The sequence below is a fragment of the Bos javanicus genome, chromosome 10 (genome assembly GCF_032452875.1).
Source record: "Bos javanicus breed banteng chromosome 10, ARS-OSU_banteng_1.0, whole genome shotgun sequence".
In the NCBI taxonomy this organism is placed as follows: Eukaryota; Metazoa; Chordata; class Mammalia; order Artiodactyla; family Bovidae; genus Bos; species Bos javanicus.
Genome location: NC_083877.1, coordinates 36,824,356 through 36,841,322, shown reverse-complemented (window position 1 = coordinate 36,841,322; position 16,967 = coordinate 36,824,356). Strand labels below are relative to the sequence as shown.

Sequence of the window (16,967 nt, the reverse complement as noted above, 5' to 3'; positions counted from 1 at the left end):
GCAAGCCTACCAGCAACAGAGTTCTGGCCTCGAGCATCATTTGAGGAAAATGAGGCAGGGATCAGGCCCTGTGAGAAAATAGCTGTCCTCAAAGTCAGGGATGGGGCCCCAAGTTCTGATAGGAACTTCAGCTCCAAATCCTCATGGCCCAAATGTCAATGAAATACAGCTCCATAGATACACCAGTCCAGGTAATTGATTCTGGCCCATGCAGCTGGCACCCCGATACATATACAGTTCTAGGAACATCAAGGGCAATTGAAAACTCAGAATTAAGAAGAGGGCACCACCTCTGGACTCTGCAGTGCTCTCCTCCACATCTGAAACATAGCCCAGAAGCAGGGAGAATACTCAAGTTGTGACCCAGCCACTCCTTGGGCAGGTGGAGAGTGTTGAGATGGAGGAAAGCCTAAACCAGCCAGAAAGAAGGTGTCATCTTTCCCCAGCAGCAAGGTTGCAGGAGGGCAGAATTACTACAGACACACTGCAAAGGAAGGCTTGAATGCCCACCCCTCCCAACGTGCACTAGGCAGGGCAGTATTGCATCCTCCTAAGAGAAAGAAGGAAAGCAGAATCATTCCTCACTGTAATGAGATAAAGGGATAACTTCATAATTGCCTATTCCCAAGAGAGAAGGAAAGACTAAAGCCAACTGTTTAAGAGCTCTTCTGGCTCTCATTAAAGTAGATGGAAAAAACAGGTGGCTCAGAGGCAATAGACAGGACTACTCATTCATTCTCCATAGAACAGTATTTTCCAGAATGCAGACTGCAGCCTATTAATGGGATCTGAAATTGATTTAATAGGTAATGAATAGCTAGAACAAAAAACAGACCTCATGGCATGTAGTAATGGTAAGTACTGATCATGACACTTTATTTCAGGGGTATGTGTGTGTGCACTGGGTCACAATGTAAAGCACATTTCTTAATATGAGTTGTTCTTTAAAATGTGTGAAAGTCACTGGGATGCTGTTAGAGTCCTAAAATGCAGAGTACAGACTCAACCCTCTATCCTCAAAATCCAATAGGGAAGATCAATGACATACTACAGAGCAATCCAGCAAGTCATAGGGTCATAAGAAAGATATGAAGTGCTCCAAGAGGAGGAAGAGAGGTAGTTTCTGAACAGGATCAGGAAAGGGAAACAATGAGCTTTCCTGGAAGATTAGATGGAATGTGACCTGGGCCTTGCAGTGAGGATAGGATTTTGACAGATGGACATATAGAGAGAAGGAATTCTCAGTAGAAGAAGCTGCATGAATGAGTTTGGCAGAAGGAAAACAGCAGCAACAGTGAAAGCAAGGACTTTCTGTAGGAGAGTTAGGTCAGAAAAGGTAGACTGCAACCAGATCAAGAAGGCCCTGGTTATCAAACTAAGTCAGGTCTTTTGGAGACTCTGGGAAGCCCCAGGAGGGTTTCGAACCAGGGACATAATCAAAGCTATATACATCAAAGCACAGCTCAGGCAGGGAGCCCATATAGGAGACTATGACGATAGCTCAAGTGAAGAGTAGTAAGGATCTAGACCAGCATAGAGATAGTGAGAGTAGAAAAGAAATAATGACAAAGGAGAAAGTGACAAAGCAAACAGAATTGGCAAGACTAGGCACTGTACAACCCTGTAGAAAAAAGACAAAAGACTCAAATTTTGAACTTCAGAGACAGGGAACAAGGTGGTGCTATGATAAGAAATGGTACCATGATCAGAGAAAGGGGGTCTGGACAGAGCGGGAGGATGGGAACTGTTGATGTCGGTTTTAGATGTGTCGAATCTATGGCGCTTCAGGAATATTTTGTAGGAACCACAAAACATTTGGGGTTTCCCTGGTGGCTCAGATGGTAAAGAATCTGCCTGCAATGTGGGAGACCCAGGTTCGATCCCTGGGTCAAGAAGATACCCTTGAGAAGGAAATGGCAACCCACTTCAGTATTCTTGCCTGGGAAATCCAATAGACAGAGAAGCCTGGCGGGCTATATATAGTTCACGGGGTTGGAAAGAGTCGGACACAACTGAGCGAATAACACTACTACACTACTATAAACATTCAATTTAGCTTAGCAACATACACATGGAATTGATGCTTGGGAGAGAGGTAAGGACTAGAAACAGATATCTGAAAATTATTTACATGGAGGTGAAAGCCACCACTGAAATGCAATGAGATGGGAGGAGACGGAGGGGAGAGAGAGTGAGGCTGGTGGGCAGAAATGTGGGGAGTAGCTGTTTTTGGAGTATGGGAACAATGAGATCTCAGGCAGTTAGCAAGAGAGGAGAACCAGGAAGCTAATGAAAGGGAGAGTTATCAGAAGGAAGGGATAGTTAATGTAAGTGCTAAAAAGAAGTGAAGGAAGCAAGAAATGGACTCCAAAGCCATCTGCAAAACTGGTGGCACAGCACAGGGTCCCAAGCTGTCCCACCCCCCACCCCCGCAAACACTTGATCTCAGGAACTCTGCATAAGGCCTTCTAAACTCTTCTGGTGTCTCTCTAGTCCCTAGATCTGATCAGTCTACATGCTAGAAGAGAGGCACCAGCCAATGAAAGATTCAGTGTGTGGAGGCAAGACAACAGCACTGCCAGGGAAGGGCATCCATGGAGCCCACGGTGTACGTGATTCTGATCTGTCCTTGCACTCTCGGTGTGAGGGACTACAACAGGGAGTCTGTGGTGCTCCCTGAAGAAAGCAGCTGCTCCCCCGAGAGAAAACTAAGAGGCCAGAGCTACAAAAGGCCAGGGTCATCTAGGATTCAGCTGACTTCAGAATGATAAAGAAACCCCCGCGACGCGACTGAGAGGATGCTGTTTTGCTTGCCATGTTTTGTTGCCATCAGTTTCTTTCTTCCCCCTTCACCCTTTCTCTACTTCTCAATCCCACTCAATACAAGTTACAAATACCTAAGTTATAAGTCATTCCAGCCAAACTATGGGCTTGCTATTTCTATAAACAAGCATGTCACAGACCTGACAGAGGCAGAGCCCTCTCCGCATTTCCCTCCCTTCCTGCAGGTTAAGAATAACTACGCCTGTCTCTTGCCCACACACTACACTCTAATCTCACAAAGCAGATTCTCCACCAGATTCTGAGAATTGCCACTTATACAAAAGCCACAAAGAAAGTTCAAGGCCAGGAGGCTTTGCGCAGGGACTTAGCCAGCTGGGCAAAGACCCAGTGACCAGCCCTGGGAGAGGGAAGGGGGAAGCAGGTATCAGGCCCAAGCTCGCTCACTCCTGTTTGTTCAGAATGCAAAGGGCCAGCTGGTGAGAGGCAGGAAGAGACACAATGGCCACTCCAAGAGTGTAGAACAAACCTTGCCTCTCCACTCTGCTCCTGGTCTCTACCCCATATGGACAATTTCCAGTTCTACTGTCTATGCCATGAAGTCTCTGAGACAAATAACTTCCACTATGACAGAAAAACCCAGTCCCCTCACTAGAGCTCAAGATTAGTTGGAATTGAGCCAATTCTGCAGTGCTAGGATTAAAACAGTCTCAGCAACTAAGGAAGGTGAGTCTGCCACTGTTTGAGAAGAGGTGACCTTAGAAATCCTTTAGCCAATAAGCCCCTGGGGACTAGAGAACAGAGGTTCCCAATTCTGCCCCGTCAGTAAAACTACTCAGAGGGCTTACTAAGTTTTGTTCACAAAGCAGTCCCCACCTTTTACCCAGACCCTGCCTCTGCAAGATTCCTGATCAACAGCTATGGGAGGGTGGGGTCGAGGTGAAGCTGCTTATTAAAGCTCTCCAGGAGGTTCCAGTGATTGATAGGGTAGGGAACTATTCAATTAAAGCATTTTGCCTTTTTATTTTCAAATTTCAACCCCTCCTCCTGTGACTAGGGAGGAAAACAACATTCCGAGTAGTCTTATTCTTCAGAATACCCAGATTCATGGGGTGCAAAGGGTCTTGGGCAGAAAGAGGATCTACAACTATACCAGATACCATCTATTGAATGTGTACTCTGTGCCAACAACTGTGCTAAACACTTCGAAAGATCATCTCTTCTAATACTCTTTACAACTTGATGAAGGACTAATATTAGCTCCATCTCAGAGATAAAGGAGTCAGGTAATTAGTGAATGGAAGAACCAGGATTCAAACATAGGTCTGTCTGGTTTCAGAAATCATGGTGACCAAGGAGGGAGCTCAGGTTCTCCCAAACCACCAAAATGTTGTCACTTCTGAAGAGCACACAAGGAAGTCGCCACACCATCGTGAAGGCAGTGGGGACAGGTCTGAGCACCAGGATCGAAGGCAAAGGGCGCAGGAGGAAGTAGAGAGGCAACAGGGTCCTCTCCTGCCTGTGTTAATGTTTGTTTTTTTAAAGTAGCAGCCCTTATCAGTAATGTAACTGGGTCTATAAATGGGTTCTACACCAATACAGTATACTAACGCATATGTGTGGAATTTAGAAAGATGGTAATGATAACCTGTATGCGAGACAACAAAAGAGACACAGATGTATAGAACAGTCTTTTGGACTCTGTGGGAGAGGGCGAGGGTGGGATGATATGGGAGAATGGCATTGAAACATGTAAATTATCATATGTGAAACGAACCACCAGTCCAGGTGCATGATACAGGGTGCTCGGGACTGGTGCACTGGGATGACCCAGAGGGATGGGATGGGGAGGGAGGTGAGAGAGGGGTTCAGGATGGGGAACACATGTACACCCATGGCAGATTCATGCCAATGTATGACAAAACCAACACAACGTTGTAAAGTAAAAAAATAAATACATAAACTGAAAAAAAATAATAAAAATGGGTTCTGACCTTTCCTCTCTGAGATGTTGCAGAGAAAAAAGAGTAACAAAGGGTCTTCCGATGTCAGAGTACCCCACGTTGTCACAGCTTACCCGTGTCCAGCTGGCTCTAGAACCTACAGCATAGACGGCTGACACCTATTTCCAAGGAAACTGACATTGACAGGGTCAGAAGCATTTTCATGTGCAGATAGAGGAGCTAAGGATGGCACCGGACCTCAGACCAGAAGAGAGGGAATGAGGGGCCTTTAGCCAAACGACTCAAGTATAATATAACCAATAGCCAATTCCAAAGAACAGCTTGAATAACACAGTGCCTGGTACAGGGCAGTATTCCTACCTTCCCTTTCCCTTCCAGTTATCAGAAAGGCAAGGATAGGAGACACCTCAATTTAAGCAACCAGAATAAAGGGAAAAAAAAATTTTTTTTTTCCCTCACTAAGGTCAGTCCTTGCTATAACAATACCGGAACCACAAACAAAGCCTTATGACCTAAAAAATCTGATCAAGAAGGGTCTGATTCTTCTTCATTCACCATCTCTCCATCCCTGAGTTTTCTTAATCTCTTGGTTTCCAAACTTTGTAACGAGGGAGAGTACTAACTGTTCTTTATCTGGACTAACCGTGCAAGGTAATTGTGTGTTCTAGGACATGTGGAGTGGAGAGGACGCTCAGTGCCCCTGCAATCACTCCAACATGTGCCATGGGACTCTCTTTGAAGAAGGAAGATCATTTCAATGTGTTATTCTCTATAAAATGCTGACTTGCCTTCCTCTAGGCTTCCTAGACAGTAAAGAATCCACCTGCCATTCAGGAGACCTGGGTTCAATTCCTGAATAGGGAAGATTCCCTAGAGAAAGGAATGGCAACCCACTCCAGTATTTCTGCCTGGAGAATTCCATGGACAGAGGGAGCCTGGTGGGTTACAGTCCATGGGGGTCACAAAAGAGTCATGACTGAGCAACTAACACTTTTCTTTCCATTGCTAACACCAACACCCTGGTTGAGGCCTTCAGCACCATATTCCTGAATATGGTGATGGCTTTCTAATCAATCTCCTTACTGCAGACTCTGCCCTCCCCTCCCCAACCCATCAAAATAATCCTTCTGTAGTATAGCTATGATCATGTCCCTACTCTACTCAAAAACTTTCAATGACTCGTGCTGTGCTTAGTCTCTCCATTGCGTCCGTCTCTTTGCAATCCCATGGACTGTAGCCCACCAGACTCCTCTGTCCATGGGGATTCTCCAGGCAAGAATACTGGAGTGAGTTGCCATGCCCTCCTCCAGGGGATCTTCCCAACACAGGGATCGAACCCAGGTCTCCCACACTGCAGGCAGATTCTTTACCTTCTGAACCAATGATTCCCTAACGCCAACTGAACAAATTATAGTGTCTTAGCCTAGAATCCATCTGTCAATGGGCCCTATCATTCTAATTCTATTTCCTTCTACTCACCATATGAATCATGTGTATTTGTCAATCTGGATTACTCATTATTCTGGAAAGGAGCTCCAGGGCTTTAGTTTATATTCTTCTGCCTGGAATGCCCTTCCCTTGCATCCACCACCCCACACTGAAACCCTACCCTTCCTTTAAGAACCGGCTCAAATATCACATCCCCTATGATTCTTTCTGTGTTCACCCTGGCCAGAAGTGACTCCTCCCTCCTTGGTATTCTTAGAGCAGCACTTAATTTTCACCATTTACATGGCATATGTTACTTAGTATCTTGTACAGAAGTTCTTTATGGATTTGTCTTCTCTCTCCTACTACTCCATAATCTCCTGGAAGGCAAAGACTGTGTCTCATACAATTCTATGCTTATAGCACAGGGCACAATGTTTAATAGAGTGTATCTGTTGAATCCATTTTTACCTTTTACTTATTTTGTCTGGCTGCGCCACGTGGCTTGTGGGATCTTAGTTCTCCAACCAACAATTGAACCCATGCCCGTGGCAGTGAAAGCATGGAGCTGTAACCACTGAACCATCAGAGAATTCCTTGAATCCACTTTTAGCACTTTAAAAATATTTGTGAATATTCTTTAGTTTATTTTACTTAGTAAATTCTTTAATCTCCTAGAGAATCCTCCATCTATCACAGTCAATCCTAGAAGTTGGAGCCGGAAGCAGGATTTTGGTGCCTTTCCAGAAAGAGTAGGGAAGGACTAAATGGAATAATCCATGCGCCTTAAATGATTACAAACAAAACACTGTTACCCCTGACTTTAGTAAATACATGCATGGCATGGCTCTTCATAAATCTGACTTAAATTATAATTAACAAGTCCAAAAAAAGATTTAGATTTTTGCTTAATAAAAGTAACAACTATTATTTTAAAAGAGCTTTACCTGTCCTTTTTAATCAGAAATGGATATAGCTATGAGTAGTTATTCTGGATGTTAGAATTATGAATGGCCTGTTTTCTTCTTTATGTTTCTCTATATTATGTAAAAAAAAATCTTTTCAGAAAGCACATATATTTCAGAAAGTATAAAAAGATATTTTGTTTACCAAAACTAACCAAGGAAATATTTTTAAAGATATCAGAAATGGATTATCTCAAATTCAAGAAGTTAATGATGAATTTGTGGAAAGATATTTTTATATCTTATTATTAATACTAAAAGAAACAAAGTTTATTATACCAGATATATTTTCCAACATTTGTGCATAAAATGAGTATACAGATTTTTAAATTTAAACATTTTAGATTTAAGTATGAAATACACGTTTAAATTGGAGAGACTTTTAACTTTATTGTTTTTTTCTACTTACAAAAATAACACAGACTCATTGTAAAAAAATTCCAACATTACAGAAATATAGAAATGTAGATAGTGAATGTCCAGCATAATCTACTCTCCCTCCCTGAGGTAACCAATTTTAACAACAATTTGGTATTCATAGCCACACAATTTTTTCTATGCACATACTAACATACATGTCTTAACAAAATATAAATAATCATTAACATAAAAACTGTTGCACAGTTTGCTTTTTGTCACATAATAGGTTTTGTATACTCTCTCATGTCAGTATATATAGATTGACCTCATTTTTTCCAACAAGTACAAGGTATTTCATTTTATGGATATACATCAATCCCCTATTGATGGTTACTTCAAAGATTTTACTACTGTGAATAATGCTCCCTAACAACAAAAAATTCAGTTATATATACTTTTGTGTGGTGTGAATGTTTGCATAGAATAAAATCCCAGAACTATAACTGCTAGATCAAGAGATGAATACGTAAATTTTCCTTCTAAAGGATATTACCAAGTTGTCCTTTAAAAAAACTGTTAGGTCAGTCTCTGCTTTCACCAATAGTGAAGGGTATGAATGTACTTGTGTCCCCCCATCTTCAGATATATTTTCTTTAAGCAAAAATTATTTAAACAGGTTATTTCACTCTTGTCCCGTATAGAAACTCAAAACAATGGGTCATAAAATTAATGCATTTTCACTCTGCCTTTAAATTCGTAGTCTGAAAGGAAGCTCTAAGACTAATTCACTTCCCAAATTATTTCCCAACATAAATGAATTAGCTCCCAAAGAAGAAAAAAGTTCTATTTGTTTCTATAGATGCTATTGCTGCTAAAAAGCATGCTTATTACTCCAGTGATCTTCAATCAGACACAGTAAATTAGGACTCTCCCCACTCCCGGTTCACTAGTTTGATGTTTTTTCATTCCCAAAAAACATATCCATAGCCCTGAAATAAATTACACAGTAGCTGGTATCAAAAAGAATATTTGCTAAGCCATTCTTTTTGGTCCTTAGTTAAAGCACGGTCGGTACAAGTTAATATTGGCAAGGCAAAGGACACAGCATAAAGGTGCACGGAGGATGATTCAACATTGGAACAGAAGCTGAACCTGCAAAAAAGGACTTCTCACAAATGGGAACTTGAACGAATATTTTGCCAGCAAATCAGAAACAAATTCCTGGATATTCTAGAAATCTATGGACCCTGATAACACTAGCAACCCCGTAACAGCTGTAACCTTATTTAGCTTTTATACTGTGCTTTCACGTTCATTAAACCTCATTTAATCCTCACAACAGCCCTGGGAGGAAGCTGTAAGTATTCCAGTTTTACAAATGAGAGAGAAATCAGTGCCCTCAGAAGTGAGGAAGCTGTCCCACCAGCCCCCACTACGCTCTACCACCAATCCCCTCACACCCACACCCACTCCCAGCACGCAACTGGAAGTATGGTGGGCATCACTTGGGAGCCTGGTGGTACTGCAGAGTCTTGGGGTGGGTCTGAATCTTAACCTGCATCTCAGCAAGGCCACTGGCCTCTTGCCCCCACCCGTTAATTTGTCTATACGTTAACTTCTGGAAGCCCTGTTCCCTAGCCATTTCTGGGTTTGCTAGGAGGGAAAGTCTCTACCACAGTGGCATGGCGGCCTCAGAAGGGAGACCAAAGCAGCCTGGGGACAGAAGGACATCCTAAGGAGAAAGGGCATGTTTAGAAAAGTCAGCAGCAGGTTATTATGTCATATGAAAACCATCACATTGTGCAAAGATAGTGTATTTTTCCAGCTAGAAGCTGACCAGTAGTGTCAGGGTCCCAGAGGCAAGCAAGCCCGCAGCCTGCCTGTTGCATGTTAAATCCTGACAAGCAGCTGCTTGCCTTCCTCCAGGCAGTAGTTGAGTGATGGCAAGAGTCAAGGTTTCTGAGCATGCTCTCAACCCCTCCTTCATGATCACAAAGTAGCTTGGGGCTTCCTCTCCTCAGGATTAACTAGGCCAGCTGCAGGAAAGCATGCATTAAGATCCCTTGCTTTTGCACCCCTGATGTTATCACTGTTGCCTACTTGAGGAAATAAATCAAGAGAATACAAATTTCACATCAAGTGAGGCAAGGCACTTGCTCAAGGAACTTAGCAAACCTGGAGCCTGCCCAGCCAAACAGAATCAGGTGGGCAAATGATGTCATTTTTGCTTATTTTCATGTTCACTGAACCCCAGCTATCATCACCCAGGTCAGCCCCGACACAGGATATTCCAGATTCAGTTTCTTTCACAGAAAACAGGCATTTCAACTCAGTGACTCTCCACAACTTCAAAGACAAGGTCAGTTTGCATAGGGACAGCTACAAGGTAACAGAGGTGGAGAACTGGGGTGATGAGGGAGAGATTTGGGGTAGGTAGTACTAGCAAGCCACCAGGAGTATAAGCTACACAATCAACTGCCATCTAGGAAAAAAACAGTTTAAAGCCTCATGATACCCCCCTATACACACACACACACACACACACACACACACACAACCAAGGCATCAGTTGGTCTCCACTTCACTCCCCGACCTCGCTCCAACCCCGAGAGAGAAGCAGCAACTGCTTGTGGCTTATCGTCATCTGGAACCACACAGCTGTGCCCTGTCATCTTGACATTCGCGGACCCACAGAACCCCACAAGCTGTACATTTTCTAAGGATACCACAGCATGAGAAGCTGGGATACAGTCCAGGAAATCTGGAGTTGGGAGTGGGAAGAGGAGCAAGGACATACAGGGACAAGGGTTAATGAATGATGGTTCTAAAACAACAGTCTGAGAAGTTAATTAAACTAATTTTATAGGGAATGTTGGGGGAAAAGTACATTTTTAAAGGTACTGCTCTTTTTCAAGCTGATCACAGATGTGACACTTGGCTGCAGCAATACTAGGCATATTTCTGTGCTCAGTGTTATATTTTGCACATGAAGATTCCCCGGGAGGAGTACAGGATAAAGATTAGGATCAGGCTTTGGAGTTAAGACAGCCAAGATTTGAATCACAGCTCAGTCATCCACTGGATATATAACCACCTCTCTTAGCATCAGCTTCCTCATTTACAAAATGGAGATAGTAACAGTACTTACAGTAGGGTGGTATGAAACTTAAATAATGTATATACTTAGCACAGTACACAGCAAAAAGCTCAATAAAAATTAGTCACTATTACCACTACAAATATTAGAATTTCCAGTATTATTATTGTAAGATAAAGACAGGAAGCATGGACAACAAAAGTTGGGAATGGGTGGTTCCAAAAAGCATACTACCTGGAAATGGGGAATGGTACAAATCTATAATGGATGGAAAAAGAAACTTGAAAAGTAAAAGAACAGCTAGTCAAGATTAAGTCCTCGGGTACTTCAATTTTTAACAATAAAATCGTCTTAATTACATATGACAAAAACCTCATCTCACCTTAATGACACCTTTAGCATCACATCCTTCAGAAAGTACCAACACCTTGGCAGCATTCTGTTTCTTGACTTGGGTGGTGGTTACATGAGCAATCATTTTATAATTGTGCACAATAAAAAAGGCTATATTATTATATTTCATAAACTTTTCAATGTCTATTATATTTATTCCACAATTTTTTTTAAAGTTTTTAAGTGCTGCTGCTAAGTCGCTTCAGTCGTGTCCCACTCTGTGCGACCCTACAGACGGCAGCCCACCAGGCTCCCCCATCCCTGGGATTCTCCAGGCAAGAGTACTGTAGTGGGGTGCCAATTGTGCAAGCACCTTTAATGGGTTAGCCAAACTCACAGGGAAACGGCCAGAAGCATCACTAAAGGAACAGAGACAGCAAAGAGAGGAGAGGCATGACGGGAAGTCAGAAATTGTAGTGAGCTCTGTGCGAGTGAGAAGCAATGCTCAAACCCAGAAGAGGCTGAGGAATTCCTTCTCAGGATTCCTCCCAAAGAGAATGTGACAAAGTGGAGGTGGGGGGAGAATAAAAACAGCCATGTGGTTTCACAAAGTGTTGTTCCAAGATCTTCCGGTATATTTAAATCTCAACTATGAATGTAGGGGCAGGGAAGGGAAAGTATGTTTAGCTCCATTCCAGGTTTAGGGGGAGAGATAAAGTGCATAAACTTAACAAATCTAAACTAAGAAGAGAGGTTGTTTTATAGACTAGGGAAGCAATACACAGAGCATCACATTCTGTGATAAGATGAGTGAGGGCGGAATTCTCTCCCCAGAAGTCAAAGAGGAGATAAGTATGAACTCTTTTTTCTGGACGCATCCTTCAAAACCAGAGGAAAATGCTGTGGCCAATTGAGAAGCACTGTGGACTTGCTGATACAACTGTCAGGAGGAAGGAAACCAAGATCTGGAAAATCTGAACAACCAAAAATACCAACCTTAAGGATCTACACTGCCCAGTCTGTCTACCACACTCACTTTATTTCTTGCCCTCCCCATCCCACTTTTTTTTTTTTTTAAGAGGTAACAGAAACTAAAGTAAAATCTATGATGCAGATTTGATTCAGTAAACTTCCAAAGAGGTGGGCAGCTCTCACTACACATCCTACTGAGAATTATTATAAAAGAAGGCTGATAGAAACCTGGCCCTGTCCTGCATTAAACAACAGAGCCCAGAGGAGAGGCTTAGCTGGCAGCACTGGGAATGTGATGTATAATATAACGAATCCTACTGAAAACACTGTAGCTTTTTTCCCTACTAACACAGCAATCTAGACATGAAGGAAAAATCAACAGATACTCTGAGAACAAAAGGGGACAGCCATGTTCCCAGAGAAGCTTAGTGTGAATAAACACAGTCCCAAATTTCAAACCCTGGACTGTTTTCCAAACAAAGGGGCAGTGATATCAGCCACAAGTCCAACTTGAGACTCAGGGGGTTGATAGAGAGGGTACAGAGCTCAGGCTGAAGCCTCATTTCTAAATATGAATGTTTTCTCATTAGTCAAGAAATGAAAACACACAGATAACAAGGAGAAGAGGGAGGGAAGTCAAGAGAAACACCAATGGCCCCAAAGATACTAAAAATATCAGCAAGAAATAAGACAGTCATTCAACCTGATCCAACAGGGGAAACTTGCCCTAAATCACAAGCTGAGAGAGGGAAAAGAAATGCGAGAAGTAGCAGTGCTGTTAGACCCTGAAAGGCAGGAGGCCAAGTAGATGAGGGGAGGCTCTGCAAGACAACTTAGAGCCCGAAGAGACTGGGCTATTTTAGACGGCAAAGCAAGGGGTGCTTGATTGCGAAGAGAAGAATTTCTGTCTCCCCAGTGAGACTTACTTTGAAGGCTGAGGGCAGCTGCAGGCACCGGAAGGAAAAGGAAATGGAGATCAAAGGAACACGACCAGGAGGACACCTCACTCTTTTCACTGTACACCACCTGTTCTGAGGAGCTCACAGCACTTCACAAGACTTAACTGAAGAATATACTGGAGGCAGAAAATGCAACAAGAACTTGCCCAAGTTCACTCACAAAAACAGGTGAGGGGCAGGGCTGCTGGCACAGAGGCCTCTCCTCTCGGTCATCTATTCTAGGCAGGGAACCCAGAGAGTGTGTATTAAACATGAAAAACTCTGGGTTGCTATGAGTCCCAAGGGGAGTGGGTAATGGAATGGTACCAAAAAAAACCTGGCCAGGACCCAGGGATTGTCATAAAGTTTCCTATTTCTGCCCCCAAGGGAAATTCCTGCCCATCTGTAGTTAAGTCAGTGATCAGCTCCTTACAAATGACCCTACAACAGGGCACTTCTCTCAGATCTATCCCTGATATAGCAGTTTCAGAACAATTAGTCCAGAAGACACTGTGGAGATTTGTGAAGACACAAGGAGAAGCATATAGTTACTGAGATAGCTTCATACATTCCCAAGAACCCTCAGTGAGGACTTGGGTATGAAGTCAACAGATGTCAGAGTCCTACCTAGCATGTAAGCCAAGGGGTTCATAACCCAGCAGTGGGCAGCTGGTGGAACTTAATAGATACACAAACAACAAACTCTACCCCCTGAGGTTCTGATTCCATATAGACAGGATGGGGCATAGGAAAGGGTACTTTTTAGAAGCTGCACAGGTATTCTGATGTCTTAAAGCTCTCCTGACCATTCCCCCAAGTTGAGCACCATGAAGCTAAATCCAGTGATGTATAAATGCTTTGAAAATGAATATGATCCCCCTCTACCAAATCAGCAGAGTATAGAGTCACAATACTAATATCTGGGTTCAAACACTAAGCAAAAGGTGAAATTAGATTACTGCCAGTTTTTTCTTCTCTATCAAACTCACCTACACAAATTTTTCTCATTGCCACATATTAAAAGGCTCAAAGCACCACCATACAGTCAGGCAGGAGAAACATTGGGGAAAGAAATGGGGGTGGGGGGGACGGAGAGTAAATTAGACTTATAAAAACTGAGAACCAGAAGAAAGCTGCAGTTACTTTGCCGCCCATTGTTTTCAAAGGGATAATATATTAATATATAATGCAGGTTGGACTAATGCCTATTAATAAGGAAGATGATTTCAAAACCTCCCTTACTCACTTCAAAATCTAACAACCCTCCAGGACAAGCAATGCTTTTGTATCCCTAACTTAAATCTTGCTTGCTTGGCTCCAGTCCATTTCTGTCCTTTGTTAAAATGAAAAACAACTCAGCTCCTTCCACATAAAAATCTTTCAGAAAGTTTAAGAAAAGAGGGGGAGGTTTAGCCACCAAGAGCACATACATTTGCTTCTTAAGGAAAACCACAGTTCAACCAAAATGAGAGAAAGAATTGAAAAATTGCACAGGATTTGAAGTTGCAGGGTGTTTACAGCTGATAACCTTGAGTTCCACTTTGTCAAGACTCAGCAGATCTGGCATAAAACCTCAAATTACTCTTCTCTAATTCTGTTACACTGCAGAGACTTCTTTCCTTCCCTTAGAGAAAATATAATAGAAATCCCAGCTCTCACCTACTCTCTCTAATAACTTAAATCCCCATCTCTACTGGCTCTCACTTTGGCTTTTAACCATATTTTAACCATATTTTTAACTAGGTCTCTTCTGAATTAAAAAGCTTTTAATGAGCACTACTTTCTGGATATATATACTTCTCTTTCTCTCTAATGCCCTTCACACTTAAATAGGATGTGTCTGTATTTCTTTTTTAAATTTCTTTTCAACATTTTATTATTTCTAATTTTGATTTCTAAAGAAGTCACAAATTCCTCCTGAACATTTGCTCTTCTTCTGGAATTTACCTTCACTATATTTGAGATCTTTTAATTTTTCTCATCCATTTATTCATTTAGTATTTAGACCATTCCTTACACTGTACGAAGCCTGGTGATGTAAAGGAAATAAAGAACATGGCCCTGACCTTAAGAAATGAAGACATACATAAAGAACAATTAGAGACTGGTTCCAAGGTGGTAGGGCTAGTCTGAGAAGGCCCCGTGGCTCCAGTAAATATAGAGTTGGATCTAAAAATAAGTGGAGAATTTGGTGAAAAGGCTACTTTAGATAGAAGGAACAGTTATGATTCAAAGCAACAGGCCATATGAGGTAAGAGCTGCATAAAGGCCCTCTGTCACTTCCTTCTTTGCCCCCAACCGCCACAAAATACGTATGTCTTTTGGTCTTCAAATTTTGCTTCAGAGTTAGTTATCCATGAATCACAAGCTCTATGACTGTTACCACAGCTACCATATATTAGAGCAGCACATGAAGCCTTATACACCAGGTCTTACGTTGGTTACCATAAGGCAGGCTTTTAGAATCATCTCGGGTAGTCTTCAATAAAGAGTGCCGGGAGTCGGGCATCTGCAAGAGGCAAGGTCTGAGGCACGCAAAGGCAGCTACTAGTTTTTGGTGCTAAAGATACGCACCGGCACTCGAGCTCAGTCAGACTATTCAAGGGTCATTCAACTTCAGCTAAGTATTTCCTTCATTCACAGCTCTAGGACAAACAAAGCCATTTAAAGCAGTTTGAAGCACTGAATTCCTATGTGAAGCGGGGACGTTTAATGGTGATGCCAAAGATTCCAGTTTTCACTGTTTTCCTGGAGAGCTTCTCCTCTTCTCTTGTTCAAGCATCCCTTTCTCGGTGAAAGTTTTTTCCTAATCCCCCTAAGCTGATTTAGGTTCCCTCCCCTGTACTGCCATCAACACCTTTATACATACTTCCGGGACAGCATTTGCCACATCATGTTGTAATTATTTGTTTACATGTCTGACTAGCCACAAGCTCTTTGATGGCAAGGATAATGTTTTATTCATCACTGATTCTACACATCATTGGCACTTAATAAACGTTTGTTGAATGTATTAATGATTAATGACATAGTAAATTTTAAAGAATGGTGACCATACCTTCTGGATTCCAGACCAAAATTACAATAAGTACTAATACTGAAGACTAAAATCCCACCATACATTTCTATTACGTGTATCATTCTGGGTCAGAAAAAGAGGCCAAAAATACAAGAAGATGGCTCTAACAGTGCCGGTCATTGCCAAGTAACCAGCCAGGAATACGAGAGCCTCCAACACCAAGAATGATCCAACACAACAAACAAGTGAACAGAGCCAAATCCAAGACAGTTGTCTATGTTTCAGGCTCATTCTCCTGCCTTTGGAGATTATGAACAATAATCAATGAGGGCCCCTGGAAAAGTCACTCTCTCCACAGCCATGGAACCTTGTGGCCAAATATGATTCCTGCTGAAAGAATATACAGGAAAGGGGGTCATTTGTGACCAAAGCCAAGTAAGCTTCCACTAAGGGACAGGGATCTGAGTTAAGTCCTCCCAGAACTCTGCCATGCTGTATATTAGCATTCCAAATCATTCCTCACTGGGTTTACTCATCTCTGAAGAGATGCAGGCAAGGCAATAAAATGCTGCTGTCTCAAACGCCTCTCCCTGTAGCAATCCTGCACCACACAAGGCCACTGTTTACAGGCTGCTAATATGACACAAAAGTCTAATCTGATCCTGTGGGAACAAGGCCCCACTTTCCCTCAGGGATTAAATAAATTTAGTCGGCTTTTGTATTCCCAAACTTGTGGGGCTCTAGAAGTTGAAGAAAGCATAAACACCACCACTCAGACAAGTGAGGGGATGGAAGGGGACTTGGTTCCTGGAGAACTTCTGCAGCAGGGTGGGATATAGTGAATGAGATGAGCAATGTCCAGGGGCAAACCAGAATTTGCATGGCTGGCAGATACTTGGCCCCTTGCATGTTACCTTTTCTAAAAAGCCAAGAAACTCCAGTTAAATTAATTCAGGTCTCTTGCATAGACAAGTAAATTTGTTTTGACCCCAAGGAAGAGCATTTACCAAGCCAATTCCTCTGACAAGGTGTTTTAGCACATTTCTGCTACCACTGTCTTACAGAAACCCAGCTGTGACACTTAACACTTGTGGTAGCTCAGCCCTTCAC

General features: G+C 42.5%; 1 protein-coding gene across 2 annotated transcripts in view; it reads right to left on the bottom strand.

The window, feature by feature from the left end:
* Positions 1–16,967, bottom strand: part of MAPKBP1 (mitogen-activated protein kinase binding protein 1) — a 53,286-nt gene that overhangs the window by 32,937 nt on the left and 3,382 nt on the right. The window lies entirely within an intron of this gene.